Raw genomic sequence first — 14,607 nt, 5'->3', positions numbered from 1 at the left:
TCATGCACACTTCACCTGGACGTCTACCTACCTACTTGGAGGTACGTAGGTAAACGTACTCAGCATCAAGCAATATAGAGTACACGGGACAACCCAAAGGCTTCCTTTACTATCAAGAGGCCACGATACATGGCCTCTTACAGGGATATACGTAAATTCATACATAAATTTATACATACCTTATCAACACATCTTCAGGTCGGTATCGGTCTTCTTGAGTAGTTTTATATGCTTGGAAACACTGTTTCTATCTAAAGACAAAGAAAAGGCAAGAGTTTGAGGAAGTTTGTTGTCTAGTGAGTAGTGTAGTAGTGGTTGGTGAAGTGATGGGGGTGGTGGTGGTGATGGGTGGTGGGGGTGGTGGTGGGTGTGGGGGTGATAAGACAGAGGTACTCTTCTTGCTTGAAGGACGAAGCCAATATGTACCCAGTATATATTATTATCATCAGCTTCGTTATCGTGGTTATCTATTATGTAGTAATTGTTACAGCAGTGTAGGTGTGAGGTCGACATAGTTACCAGCACAGCCAGATACAGCTTCCTCATGTCCTGCGTCACTCTGGCGCCACCAGTACCATTGTGATTACTACCCTCTCTCTTACACCACGTACACATATCCACATACCCGTGTACACATACCGACATCCATGTACACATACCCACACCCATGTATATATACCCACACACCTATGTACACATACCCACACACCCATGTAAACATACTCACACACCCATGTACACATACCCACACACACATGTACACATACCCACACACACATGTACACATACCCACACACCCATGTACACATACCCACACACCCATGTACACATACCCACACACCCATGTACACATACCCACACACCTATGTACACATACCCACACACCCATGTAAACATACTCACACACCCATGTACACATACCCACACACCCATGTACACATACCAACACACCCATGTACACATACCCTCACACCCATGTACACATACCCACACACCCATGTACACATACCAACACACCCATGTACACATACCCACACACCCATGTACACATACCCACACACCCATGTACACATACCAACACACCCATGTACACATACCCACACACCCATGTACACATACAAACATACCCATGTACACATACCCACACACCCATGTACACATACCCACACACCTATGTACACATACCCACACACCCATGTAAACATACTCACACACCCATGTACACATACCCACACACCCATGTACACATACCCACACACCATGTACACATACCCACACACCATGTATATATACCCACACACCTATGTACACATACCCACACACCTATGTACACATACCCACACACCCATGTAAACATACTCACACACCCATGTACACATACCCACACACCCATGTACACATACCCACACACCCATGTACACATACCCACACACCATGTATATATACCCACACACCTATGTACACATACCCACACACCCATGTACACATACCCACACACCCATGTACACATACCCATGTACACATACCCACACACCCATGTACACATACCCACACACCCATGTACACATACCCACACACCATGTATATATACCCACACACCTATGTACACATACCCACACACCCATGTACACATACCCACACACCCATGTACACATACCCATGTACACATACCCACACACCCATGTACACATACCCATGTACACATACCCACACACCCATGTACATATACCCATGTACACATACCCACACACCCATGTACACATACCCATGTACACATACCAACATACCCGTGTATACACACACTGTATATACTCTTTATATAAACATAATCAACAAAAATATTAAAATAACTAAGGCACACAACACAAAGACAGAATCAGGAGAGAAATTATTACGGTATACAAGATACTCAGGGCCTCATTAGGATAGAAACATAATATTAATGGAAATATCTGAAGGAGACAGCGGCCTACCTACCTGCCTGGAGTCTACCTAATAATATCTTTATTTTACTACAAGTACATGTACAGGGTATACAGGCCTAGCTGATAACAATGACATACTATTATATAGAAAGTCCCTTGTTATGCTCCGCATTTCGGGCAAATTAGGTCAGTGTCCCAGAATGCGACCCACACCAGTCGACTAACACCCAGGTACCCATTTTACTGATGGGGAACATAGACAACAGGTGGAAAGAAACGTCCAATGTTCCTACTCTGGCTGGGAATCGAACCCAGGCCCTCGCCGTGTGAAGCGAGAGCGTTAACCACCAGGCCACCAGACCTAGAGGGTACGCCGGGGATCAACGCCCCCGTGTTGATCCCAGACACCATTTACTGTCTTCCACACCCCCGTCAGTTGCGTTTCATCGATAGATTTGTTGAAGATTATTGCAAGTGGTAGACACAGAACCTGTACTCAGCTAATTGTGGCTGCAGGGGTCGATTCATAGCTCCTGGCCCCTGTGTGTATGTGTGTGTGTGTGTGTGTGTGTGTGTGTGTGTACTCACCTAATTGTGGTCGCAGGGGTCGATTCATAGCTCCTGACCCCTGTGTGTGTGTGTGTGTGTACTTACCTAATTCACCTAATTGTGGTTGCAGGGTCGAGACTCATCTCCTGGCTCCGCCTCTTCACTGAATGCTACTAGGTCCTCTCTCACTTTGCTCCATGAGCTTTATCATACCTCATCTTAAAGCTATGTATGGTTCCTGCCTCCACTACCTCACTTGCTAGGCTATTCCACTTCCTGACTTCTATGACTGAATAAAATACTTCCCAACATTCCTTTGACTCATCTGGGTCTTCAGCTTCCAATTGTGACCCCATGTTTCTGTGTACCATCTCTGGAACATCTTGTCTCTGTCCACCTTGTCTATTCCACGCAGTATTGTGTATGTCGTTATCATGTCTCCCCTAACCCCCCTGTCCTCCAGTGTCGTCAGGCCGATTTCCCTTTACCTTTCTTCGTAGGACATTTCCCTTAGCTCTGGAACTAACCTTATCGCAAACCTTTGCACTTTCTCTAATTTCTTGACGTGCTTGATCTAGTGTGGGCTCCAAACAGGTGCTGCATACTCCAGTATGGGCCTGACGTACACAGTGTACAGTGTCTTGAACGATTCCTTACTAAGGTATCGGAACGCAATTCTCAGGTTTGCTAGGCGCCCATATGCCGCAACAGTTATCTGGTTGATGTGTACTTCCGGAGACATGCTCGGTGTTATACTCACCCCAAGGTCTTTCTCCTTGAGAGAGGTTTGCAGGCTTTGGCCACCTAGCTTATACTCCGTCTGCGGTCTTCTTTGCCCTTCTCCGATCTTCATGACTTTGCATTTGGAGGGGTTAAATTCGAGAAGCCAGTTGCTGGACCACGTGTCCAGCCTGTCCAGGTCTCTTTGAAGTCCTACCTGATCCTCATCTGATTTAATTCTCCACATCAACTTCACATCATCTGCGAACACGGACACTTCTGAGTCTATCCCTTTCATCATGTCATTCACATATACCAAAAACAACATTGGTCCCAGGACTGACCCCTGTGGGACCCCACTCGTCACAAGCACCCATTGTGATACCTCATCACATACCATGACTCGTTGTTGCCTCCCTGTTAGGTATTCTCTGATCCATTGCAGTGCCCTTCCTGTTATATGCGCCTGATCCTCTAGCTTCTGCACTAATCTCTTGTGAGGAACTGCATCGAAGGCCTTCTTGCAGTCCAAGAAGATGCAATCAGCCCACCCCTCTCTCTCGTGTCTTACTTCTGTTACTTTATCATAAAACTCCAGAAGGTTTCTGACACAGGATTTGCCTTCCATAACTCCGTGCTGGTTGTCATTTATACTTTTGTTCCGTTCCAGGAGCTCCACCACTCTCCTCCTGATAATCTTCTCTATGACTTTGCATACTATACACGTCAGTGATACTGGTCTATAGTTTAGTGCGTGCGTGCGTGCGTGTGTGTGTGTGTGTGTGTGTGTGTGTGTGTGTGTGTGTGTGTGTGTGTGTGTGTGTGTGTGTGTGTGTGTGTGTGTGTGTGTGTGTGTATGTGTGTTACACCAGTGGACTGGTTGAGTGTGAGTTAGACCTGGATAACATAGGCCAGTAGGCCTAGTGGGTAAGCTTTGGTGAGAGAAGCCTGAATAAGACGATGCTTTTCTGTTCTTATGGTATTACGCTGGTGTAAGTCACATACATTAGTTACGTCATGATGAATGCGTCACAAGTTGCGTCATGATGAATGCGTCACAAGTTGCGTCATGAAAATTGCTTTTCTAGCAATGTTTGCTTTCACCAAGATGGCGTAACGTGTGTCAGGTGTTTCTTGTGTTTTCCCATCATCCCGGACTTCCTCTCCTGCCTCCTACCTCCCTATTCTTCTTCTTTCTCTCTTATTCTCTCTTTTTACCTTTCTCCTCTTATCCACAATTTTCTCCTGTTTTCCTTTTTTTTAATAACCCTTTTATTCCATTAATATTTCTTCCTCCTCCACTCTCTCTCTCTCTCTCTCTCTCTCTCTCTCTCTCTCTCTCTCTCTCTCTCTCTCTCTCTCTCTCTCTCTCTCTCACTCTCTCTCTCTCCCATTAGTGTCCTACATTACCCCTAATACAATATAATGAAACATTTTGTGTTGTGGATATAACAGGGAAAAAATATCCACCTTATGTTCCTCCCTTATGTTCCTCCCTTATGTTCCTCCAGTATGTTCCTCCCTTATGTTCCTCCCTTATGTTCCTCCCTTATGTTCCTCCCAGTATGTATATAAATTGGAAGACTCAAAAAACTGAACATTGAAGATTCTGTTCATAATTTTACTTCCAACCACAACAACGAGAGATTCACATTTCTTTAGCCTTAGAACTGTCAGGAAGTGGAACAATCTGGAGAGTGAAATAGTGAAGACAGAATCCCTACATAGCTTCAAGATGAGGTATGACAAGGCTCTTGTAGCAGGGAGAGAGTAGACCTAATAGCGACTAGCGAAGAGGCGGGGTCCAGAGCTATGAATAGACCTGTGCAACCATAAATAGGCGAGTACAAATAGGTGAGTACTGATATAAATCTTCACTTACACTTGGACTCATTGGAGTTTATCTGGAGTTTACCTGAAGAGGGTTTCGGGGGTCAACGTCCCCGCGGCCCGGTCTGAGACCAGGCCTCATGGTGGATCAGGGTTTGATCAACTAGGCTGTTACTGCTGGCCACGCGCAAACTGGCGTACGAACCACAGCCCGATTGGTCAGGTACTGACTCTAGGTGCGTGTCCAGTGCCTTCTTGAAGACAGCCAGGGGTCTCTTGGTAATCCTTCTTATGTATGCTGGGAGGCACTTGAACAGTCTTGGGCCCCGGACACTTATTATGTTGTCTCAGTGTACTCCTGGCACCACTGCTTTTCATCGGGGGAATGTTGCATCTCCTGCCGAGTCTTTTGCTTTCACATGGAGTGATTTTTTGTGTGCAAGTTTGGTACTAATCCCTCTAGGATTTTCCAAGTGTATATTATCATGTATCTCTCTCGCCTGCGCTCCAGGGAATACATATCACTGGCCTTCAACCGTTCCCAGTAATTTAGGTGCTTTATCGTACTTATGTGTGCTGTGAAATTTCCTTGTACACTCTCCAGTTCAGCAATTTCTCCTGCCTTCAAGGGGGCAGTTAGTGTACAACATTATTCCAGCCTAGAGAGAACAAGCGGCTTGAAGTGAATCATCATGGGCTTGTCGTCTAGGAGAGCAGATTATTATTATTACGGGGGAGCGCTAAACCCATAGGTATTATGCAACTCCTGTGGAGGGGGGGTGGTGGAAGATAATCAAGTTTAATTCAGGGAACCGGAGCACAGATCTAATTCCCTAGATCAAAAGCCCATCACCAGCATCAAAAGCCCCTCACCAGCATCAAGATCCCCTCACCAGCATCAAGATCCCCTCACCAGCATCAAGAGCCCATCACCAGCATCAAGAGCCCCTCACCAGCATCAAGAGCCCATCATCAGAATCAATATCCCCTCACCAGCATCAAGAGCCCCTCACCAGCATCAAGAGCCCTTCACCAGCATCAAGAGCCCCTCACCGGCATCAAGAGCCCCTCACCGGCATCAAGAGCCCCTCACCAGCATCAAGATCCCCTCACCAGCATCAAAATCCCCTCACCAGCATCAAGAGCCCCTCACCAGCATCAAGATACCCTCACCAGCATCAAGATCCCCTCGCCAGCATCAAGATACCCTCACCAGCATCAAGAGCCCCTCACCAGCATCAAGATCCCCTCACCAGCATCAAGATCCCCTCACCAGCATCAAGAGCCCCTCACCAGCATCAAGATCCCCTCACCAGCATCAAGATACCCTCACCAGCATCAAGAGCCCCTCACCAGCATCAAGAGCCCCTCACCAGCATCAAGAGCCCTCTCACCAGCATCAAGATACCCTCACCAGCATCAAGAGCCCATCACCAGCATCAAGATCCCCTCACCAGCATCAAGAGCCCCTCACCAGCATCAAGATACCCTCACCAGCATCAAGAGCCCCTCACCAGCATCAAGAGCCCCTCACCAGCATCAAGATACCATCACCAGCATCAAGAGCCCCTCACCAGCATCAAGAGCCCCTCACCAGCATCAAGATATCCTCACCAGCATCAAGAGCCCCTCACCAGCATCAAGAGCCCCTCACCAACATCAAGATCCCATCACCAGCATCAAGAGCCCCCTCACCAACATCAAGAGCCCCTCACCAGCATCAAGATACCCTCACCAGCATCAAGAGCCCCTCACCAGCATCAAGAGCCCCTCACCAGCATCAAGATCCTCTCACCAGCATCAAGAGCCCCTCGCCAGCATCAAGATACCCTCACCAGCATCAAGAGCCCCTCACCAGCATCAAGAGCCCCTCACCAGCATCAATATACCCTCACCAGCATCAAGATCCCCTCACCAGCATCAAGAGCCCCTCAGAAGCATCAATATACCCTCACCAGCATCAAGAGCCCCTCACCAGTATCAAGAGCCCCTCACCAGCATCAAGAGCCCCTCACCAGCATCAAGAGCCCCTCACCAGCATCAAGAGCCCCTCACCAGCATCAAGAGCCCCTCACCAGCATCAATATCCCCTCAACAGCATCAAGAGCCCCTCAACATCATCAAGAGTCCCTCATCAGCATCAAGAAACCCTCAACAGCATCAAGAGCACCTCACCAGCATCAAGAGCCCCTCACCAACATCAAGAGCCCCTCACCAACATCAAGATCCCCTCACCAGCATCAAGAGACCCTCACCAGCATCAAGAGTCCCTCACCAGCATCAAGAGCCCTTCACCAACATCAAGAGCCCTCACCAGCATCAAGAGTACCTCACCAGCATCAAGATCCCCTCACCAGCATCAAGAGCCCCTCACCAACATCAAGAGCCCCTCACCAGCATCAAGATCCCTCACCAGCATCAAGAGCCCCTCACCAGCATCAAGAGTCCCTCACCAGCATCAAGAACCCCTCACCAGCATCAAGAGCCCCTCACCAGCATAAAGAGCCCCTCACCAGCATCAAGAGCCCCTCACCAGCATCAAGAGCCCCTCATCAGCATCAAGATCCCCTCACCAGCATCAAGAGCCCCTCACCAGCATCAAGAGCCCCTCACCAGCATTAAGAAACCTTCCTTGAGGGGATTTGAAAGTAGAATTTATATTTTATGTTCCAACTGTTTATCATTACATTTATAAGGTCAAGGTAATGATGTAATTTCACCTAATTATTTTTTTCTTTGATGTGGACAATTTTCTTTTTTATGAAGTGTAAATAAAGTGTTTTTAGGAAGCATTTTTTATTGCTGTGTAATATACACTAAGTATAAACATTGTGTTTGCTCTGCAAATGTAGTTCCTTACCTCCCTTACAAGCAGATAGTCTTCCCTAAGATATCCCTTAACACATAAATTCTGGCGCCGACCCTGCTGTAATAGCTTATTCAAAACCTGCACTCTGAAATTACTCCTTAGGAGATTCCTGAGTAAAGTAGATGGCATAAAATACTTCGAACGAAAATTTAGGTTGGTATTGGGAGGGTTCTATCTAGGCTGGAATATTGCTGCACACTAACAGCACCTTTCAAGGCAGGTGAAATTGCTGACCTAGAAAATGTACAGAGAACCTTCACGGCGCGCATAACGGAGATAAAACACCTCAATAACTGGGAGCGCTTGAGGTTCCTGAACCTGTATTCCCTGGAACGCAGGCGGGAGAGATACATGATTATATACACCTGGAAAATCCTAGAGGGACAAGTACCGAACTTTCACATGAAAATCACTCACTACGAAAGCAAAAGACTTGGCAGACGATGCAACATCCCCCCAATGAAAAGCAGGGGTGTCACTAGCACGTTAAGAGACCATACAATAAGTGCCAGGGGCCCGAGACTGTTCAACTGCCTCCCAGCATACATAAGGGGGATTACCAACAGACCCCTGGCAGTCTTCAAGCTGGCACTGGACAAGCACCTAAAGTCAGTTCCTGATCAGCCGGGCTGTGGCTCGTACGTTGGTTTGCGTGCAGCCAGCAGCAACAGCCTGGTTGATCAGGCTCTGATCCACCAGGAGGCCTGGTCACAGACCGGGCCGCGGGGGCGTTGACCCCCGGAACTCTCTCCAGGTAAACTCAAGGTAATATGATAGTTGGAGATAAACACACTTGTTGGGTTGTATTCACTTACATTAGCAGAGTTGTGAGAGGGGAGCCCAGCCTAGCCTGTTGTTGCCTGTAGGTCTATCTATGAACTGAGAGAGAGGCAGAGCGTCTGACGCTCACATGTCACAACACGTGACGTTACATGCTAGCCCCTAGGCCTAGCAAGGGATCGTCTATATAAAATATATAGATGGTACTAACTACGATACTCAGATATGCTATACAACATATGTAGGGGATCAGCAACTATGCTGACAGCTCGGTCATGTTATGTATGGCGTCTCAACAGACATAGATAACTTAGAACTAATCACAGAAATGGTTAAGGGATGCACCCAGTTGAATGGATAACATTGGAATGGATGTTATATTAATGGATGGTGATTTAGGTAATGCATTACAAATTAGAATAACAAATCATAGTACAGTAAAAGATAGAATTGATCGATCGATCTGTATTCGTGCACTCTACGGATTCTGAGGAAGAATATATATTTACAAAGGTGAAAGTAATTAACAGCAAAGGCAGACCTGGTGTGCACAGGTTATTACTGCTAAATCTCAGAATTTGGAGGGAACGTGAACACAATTTTTTTTTTTTTGAAAATTGATCAGCTAATAACAAAACACACAGTTGACAACCTCATTCAACTTGATTATCTAATTATACAAGTTATGTACATTTAAACCCAACTCTGCAAGGGTAAGATTTACATATGCAGAATGGTTATCATCTCTGGGAGGATCGAAGTCTTTTGCAATCATGTCCCAAGTACTTGCAAGCGATGTCTCAGGACATTCTGCCAGTCCCAGCAATAATGAGTCAGCACAAAATTCAAGTAATCTCTTACCGACCTACAGACACACTCATACTTCGAGACTTCGGAACTTTAGTCATGACCCTAAGATATCCCTTAATAGAGGAATTCTGGCGCCGACCCTGTTGTAATAGCTTATTCAAATCCTGCACTATAAAATTACTCCTTAGGAGATTCCTGGGTAAAGACTGAATAAAATACTCCGACCGAAAATTTAGGTTGGATTAAGTACACTAAGATGAACTCAAGTAAGCTTAAGAGACCCTCAAACACTTCAGGACACTTGGATATAAATATCTAATGGTTATAATCATAACCATAACTTTTAAAGGTGTGGAGGGGTAAGCTATTGGGATGACCAAAACCTCCAGCTGCGGGTTATCATGTCTAAGATCCGCGTCAGGAAACACTTGTCCTGTTTCCTGATAAACCTGACCTAACCTAACTTCTTCAGACATAAACATGTAAATAGTTCATTATTACTGTAACTTGTTTAGCTATCAAAAATTTGCTGCCCAGTCCCTGGACCCATTATGTGCGTCTGTAATCTGGTGACTACCACCACACCGTGAACATGTGGGACATATAAATGATATTAAACTAAACCTTCAAAATGGGACCGTGAACTCACACTCATTCAGTTTGTGATTTCCAAAATCTTCTTCAGGTATCCTTCAGGTAACCTCTCAAAGACCCTTCCCACTCCATACTTTCCCTTCCTCCACCTGACATCACTCCCTCCACCTCCCTCCCAGACATCTCACTTTCCCTTACCAACAGCGCTACAGGGAAAGAGGAGGTCAGTTGTAGTGTTGAGGTGTCGTGGTAGAGCTGCTGTAGAGTTGAACTGTTGCCATAGTGTTCAAGTGCTGTAATAGTCCTGTGGGATTGCTGTGATACTGCTGAAGTGCTGTAAAAGATCTGAGATAGTTCTGTGAGACTGGTACGGTGTACTGTGGCAGTGTTACTAACGTGCAATGATAGTGCTGAAGTGCTGAAACAGAGCTGTGCTAGTACTGTAGTAGTACTGTGGTAGTACTGTAGTAGTACTGTAGAAGTACTGTGGAAGTTAGGTGCTGTGTGGTGGTGCTGTGGTAGGTGCTGTGGTGGTGCTGTGGAGTGCTGTGTGGTGGTGCTGTGGTGGTGCTGTGGTGGTGCTGTGGAGTGCTGTGGTGGTGCTGTAGGTGGTGCTGTGGTGGTGCTGTGGAGTGCTGTGGTGGTGCTGTGGTGGTGCTGTGGTGGTGGTGCTGTGGTGAGGTGCTGTGCTAGTGCTGTAGGTGGTGCTGTAGTGGTGCTGTGGTAGGTGCTGTAGTGGTGCTGTGGTGGTGCTGTGGTAGGTGCTGCTGGTGGTGTGCTGTAGGTAGGTGCTGTAGTAGGTGCTGTGGTAGTGCTGTGGTAGTGCTGTGGTAGGTGCTGTGGAGGTGCTGTGGTAGGTGCTGTGGTGGATGCTGTAGGTAGTGCTGTGGTGGTGCTGTGTGGTGCTGTGGTAGGTGCTGTGGAGTGCTGTGGTGGTGCTGTGTTGGAGTGCTGTGGTAGGTGCTGTAGTGGTGCTGTGGTAGGTGCTGTGGAGGTGGTGCTGTGGTGGTAGTGTGTGGTAGGTGCTGTGGGATGGTGCTGTGGTGGTGCTGTGGCTGGTGCTGTGGTGGTGCTGTGGTGGTGCTGTGGTGGTGCTGTGGTGGTGGTGCTGTGGTGTGCTGTGGTAGGTGCTGTGGTAGGTGCTGTGGTGGAGGTGCTGTGGGAGGTGCTGTGGTGGTGCTGTGGTAGGTGCTGTGGTGGTGCTGTGGAGTGCTGGGTGGTGGTGCTGTGGTAGGTGCTGTGGTGAGTGCTGTAGGTGGTGCTGTGAGTGCTGTGGATAGGTGCTGTGGAGTGCTGTGGAGTGCTGTGGAGGTGCTGTGGTGGTGCTGTAGGTGGTGCTGTGGTAGGTGCTGTGGTGGTGCTGTGAGTGGTGCTGTGAGTGCTGTGTTGCTGGTGGAGGTGCTGTGAGGTGGTGCTGTGGAAGTGCTGTGGTAGTGCTGTGTGGGTGCTGTGGAGTGCTGTGGTAGGTGCTGTGGTGATGCTGTGGAGGTGCTGTGGAGGTGCTGTGGAGGTGCTATAGTGGTGCTGTGGTGATAGTGTGGTGATCCTATGGTGGTGCTCTGGTGATACTGTGGTGGTGCTGTGGTGGTACTGTGGTGCATGATGCTGTGGTGATGCTGTGGTGATGCTGTGGAGGTGCTGTGGAGGTGCTGTGGAGGTGATATGGTGGTGCTGTGGTGATGCTGTAGTGATGCTATGGTGGTGCTGTGGTGGTGCTGTGGAGGTACTGTGGTGATGCTGTGGTGATGCTGTGGTGATGCTCTGGAGGTGCTGTGGTGGTGCTGTGGTGGTGCTGTGGATAGTGCTGGTGTAGGTGGTGCTGTGGATAGTGCTGGTGTAGGTGGTGCTGTGGATAGTGCTGGTGTAGTGCTGTGGACAGTGCTAGTGTATGCTGGTGGTGCTGTGGTGAGGTGCTGTGGTAGGTACTATGGTGGTGCTGTAGTGGTGCTGTGGTGGTGCTGTGGAGTGCTGTGGTGGTGCTGTGGTAGGTGCTGTGGTGGTGCTGTGGTGGTGCTGTGGTAGGTGCTGTGGTAGTGCTGTGCTAAGGTGCTGTGGAGTGCTGTGGTGGTGCTGTGGTGGTGCTGTGGTAGGTGCTGTGGTGGTGCTGTGGAGTGCTGTGGTAGGTGCTGTGGTGGTGCTGTGAGGGGGTGCTGTGGTGGTGCTGTGGAGTGCTGTGGTGGTGCTGTGAGGTAGGTGCTGTGCTAGTGCTGTGGGAGTGCTGTGGTAGTGCTGTGGTGGTGCTGTGGTGGTGCTGTGGTAGGTGCTGTGGTAGGTGCTGTGGAGTGCTGTGGTGGTGCTGTGGTGGTGCTGTGGTGGTGCTGTAGTAGTGCTGTGCTAGTGCTGTGGGAGTGCTGTGGTAGTGCTGTGGTAGGTGCTGCTGAGGTAGTGCTGTGGTGGTGCTGTAGAGTGCTGTGGAGTGTGCTGTGGAGTGCTGTGGAGGTGCTGTGGTGGTGTGCTGTGGAGTGCTGTAGTGGTGCTGTGGTGGTGCTGTGGTGGTGCTGTGGATGGTGCTGTGGTAGGTGCTGTGGTAGGTGCTGTGGTAGTGCTGTGGTGGTGCTGTGGGTAGTGCTGTGGTGGAGCTGTGGTGGTGCTGTGGAGGTGCTGTGGTAGTGCTGTGGTAGGTGGTGCTGTGGTGGTGCTGTGGTGGATGCTGTGGAGGTGCTGTGGGAGTGTGGTGGTGCTGTGGTGGTGCTGTGGTGGTGCTGTAGGTAGGTGCTGTGGAGTGCTGTGGTAGGTGCTGTGGTGGTTGCTGTGGTAGTGCTGTGGAGTGCTGTGGTGGTGCTGTGGGTGGTGCTGTGGTAGGTGCTGTGGTGGTGCTGTGGTGGTGCTGTGGAGTGCTGTGGTAGTGCTGTAGGTGGTGCTGTAGGTGGTGCTGTAGGTGGTGCTGTGGTAGTGCTGTGTAGTGGTACTGTGGTAGGTGCTGTGGAGTGCTGTGGTGGTGCTGTGGTGGTGCTGTGGAGTGCTGTAGGTAGGTGCTGTGGTGGTGCTGTGGTAAGGTGCTGTGGAGTAGCTGTGGTAGGTGCTGTGGGTGGTGCTGTGGAGTGCTGTAGGTGGTGCTGTGGTGGTGCTGTGGTGGTGCTGTGGTGGTGCTGTGGAGTGCTGTAGGTGGTGCTGTGGTGGTGCTGTGGTAGGTGCTGTGGTAGGTGCTGTGGAGTGCTGTAGTGGTGCTGTGGTGGTGCTGTGGTGGTGCTGTGGTGGTGCTGTGCTAGGTGCTGTGGGAGTGCTGTGGTGGTGCTGTAGGTAGGTGCTGTAGGTAGGTGCTGTGGTAGTGCTGTGAGTGTTGTGGAGTGCTGTGGTGGTGCTGTGGTGGTGCTGTGGTGGTGCTGTGGTGGTGCTGTGGTGTGGTGCTGTGAGTGTTATTGGAGTGCTGTGGTGGTGCTGTGGTAGGTGCTGTGGATGGTGCTGTAGGTGGATGCTGTGGTAGTGCTGTGAGTGCTGTGGTGTTGCTGTGGTGGTGCTGTGGTGGTGCTGTGGTGGTGCTGTGGTGGTGCTGTGGTGGTGCTGTGGTGGTGCTGTAGAGTGTTGAGTGCTGTGGTGGTGCTGTGGTGGTGCTGTGGTGGTGCTGTGGGTGGTGCCGTGGTGGTGCTGTGGGAGTGCTGTGGTGGTGCTGTGGTAGTGCTGTGGTGGTGCTGTGGTAGGTGCTGTGGTAGGTGCTGTAGTGTTGTTGGAGTGCTGTGGTAGGTGCTGTGGTAGGTGCTGTGGTAGGTGCTGTGGTGGTGCTGTGAAGTGCGTGGTAGGTGGTGCTGTGGTAGGTGCTGTGGAGTGCTGTAGGTAGGTGCTGTAGGTGGTGCTGTGGTGGTGCTGTGGGAGTGTTATTGGAGTGCTGTGGTGGTGCTGTGGTGGTGCTGTGGTGGTGCTGTGGAGTGCTGTGGTGGTGCTTGTGGTGGTGCTGTAGGTGGTGCTGTGGGAGTGCTGTGGTGGTGCTGTGGTAGGTGCTGTGGTGGTGCTGTGGTGAGGTGCTGTGGAGTGCTGTGGTGGTGCTGTGGTAGGTGCTGTGGTGGTGCTGTGGTGGTGCTGTGTAGTACTGTGGAAGTACTGTAGTAGTACTGTAGTAGTACTGTAGTAGTACTGTAGTAGTACTGTAGTAGTACTGTAGTAGTACTGTAGAAGTACTGTAGTAGTACTGTAGTAGTACTGTAGTAGTACTGTAGTAGTACTGTAGAAGTACTGTAGTAGTACTGTAGTAGTACTGTAGTAGTACTGTAGTAGTACTGTAGTAGTACTGTAGTAGTACTGTAGAAGTACTGTAGTAGTACTGTAGTAGTACTGTAGTAGTACTGTAGAAGTACTGTAGTAGTACTGTAGTAGTACTGTAGTAGTACTGTAGTAGTACTGTAGAAGTACTGTAGTAGTACTGTAGTAGTACTGTAGTAGTACTGTGGTAGTACTGTAGTAGTACTGTAGTAGTGCCATGGTAGTGTCATGGTAGTGCCATGGTAGTGTCATGGTAGTGTCATAGTAGTGTCATGGTAGTTTTATGGTAGTGTCATGGTAGTGTCATGGTAGTGTCATGGTAGTGTCATGGTAGTG

This window comes from Cherax quadricarinatus, chromosome 59 (genome assembly GCF_038502225.1).
Source record: "Cherax quadricarinatus isolate ZL_2023a chromosome 59, ASM3850222v1, whole genome shotgun sequence".
Lineage (NCBI taxonomy): Eukaryota > Metazoa > Arthropoda > Malacostraca > Decapoda > Parastacidae > Cherax > Cherax quadricarinatus.
Note: the sequence above shows the minus strand (reverse complement) of the source record.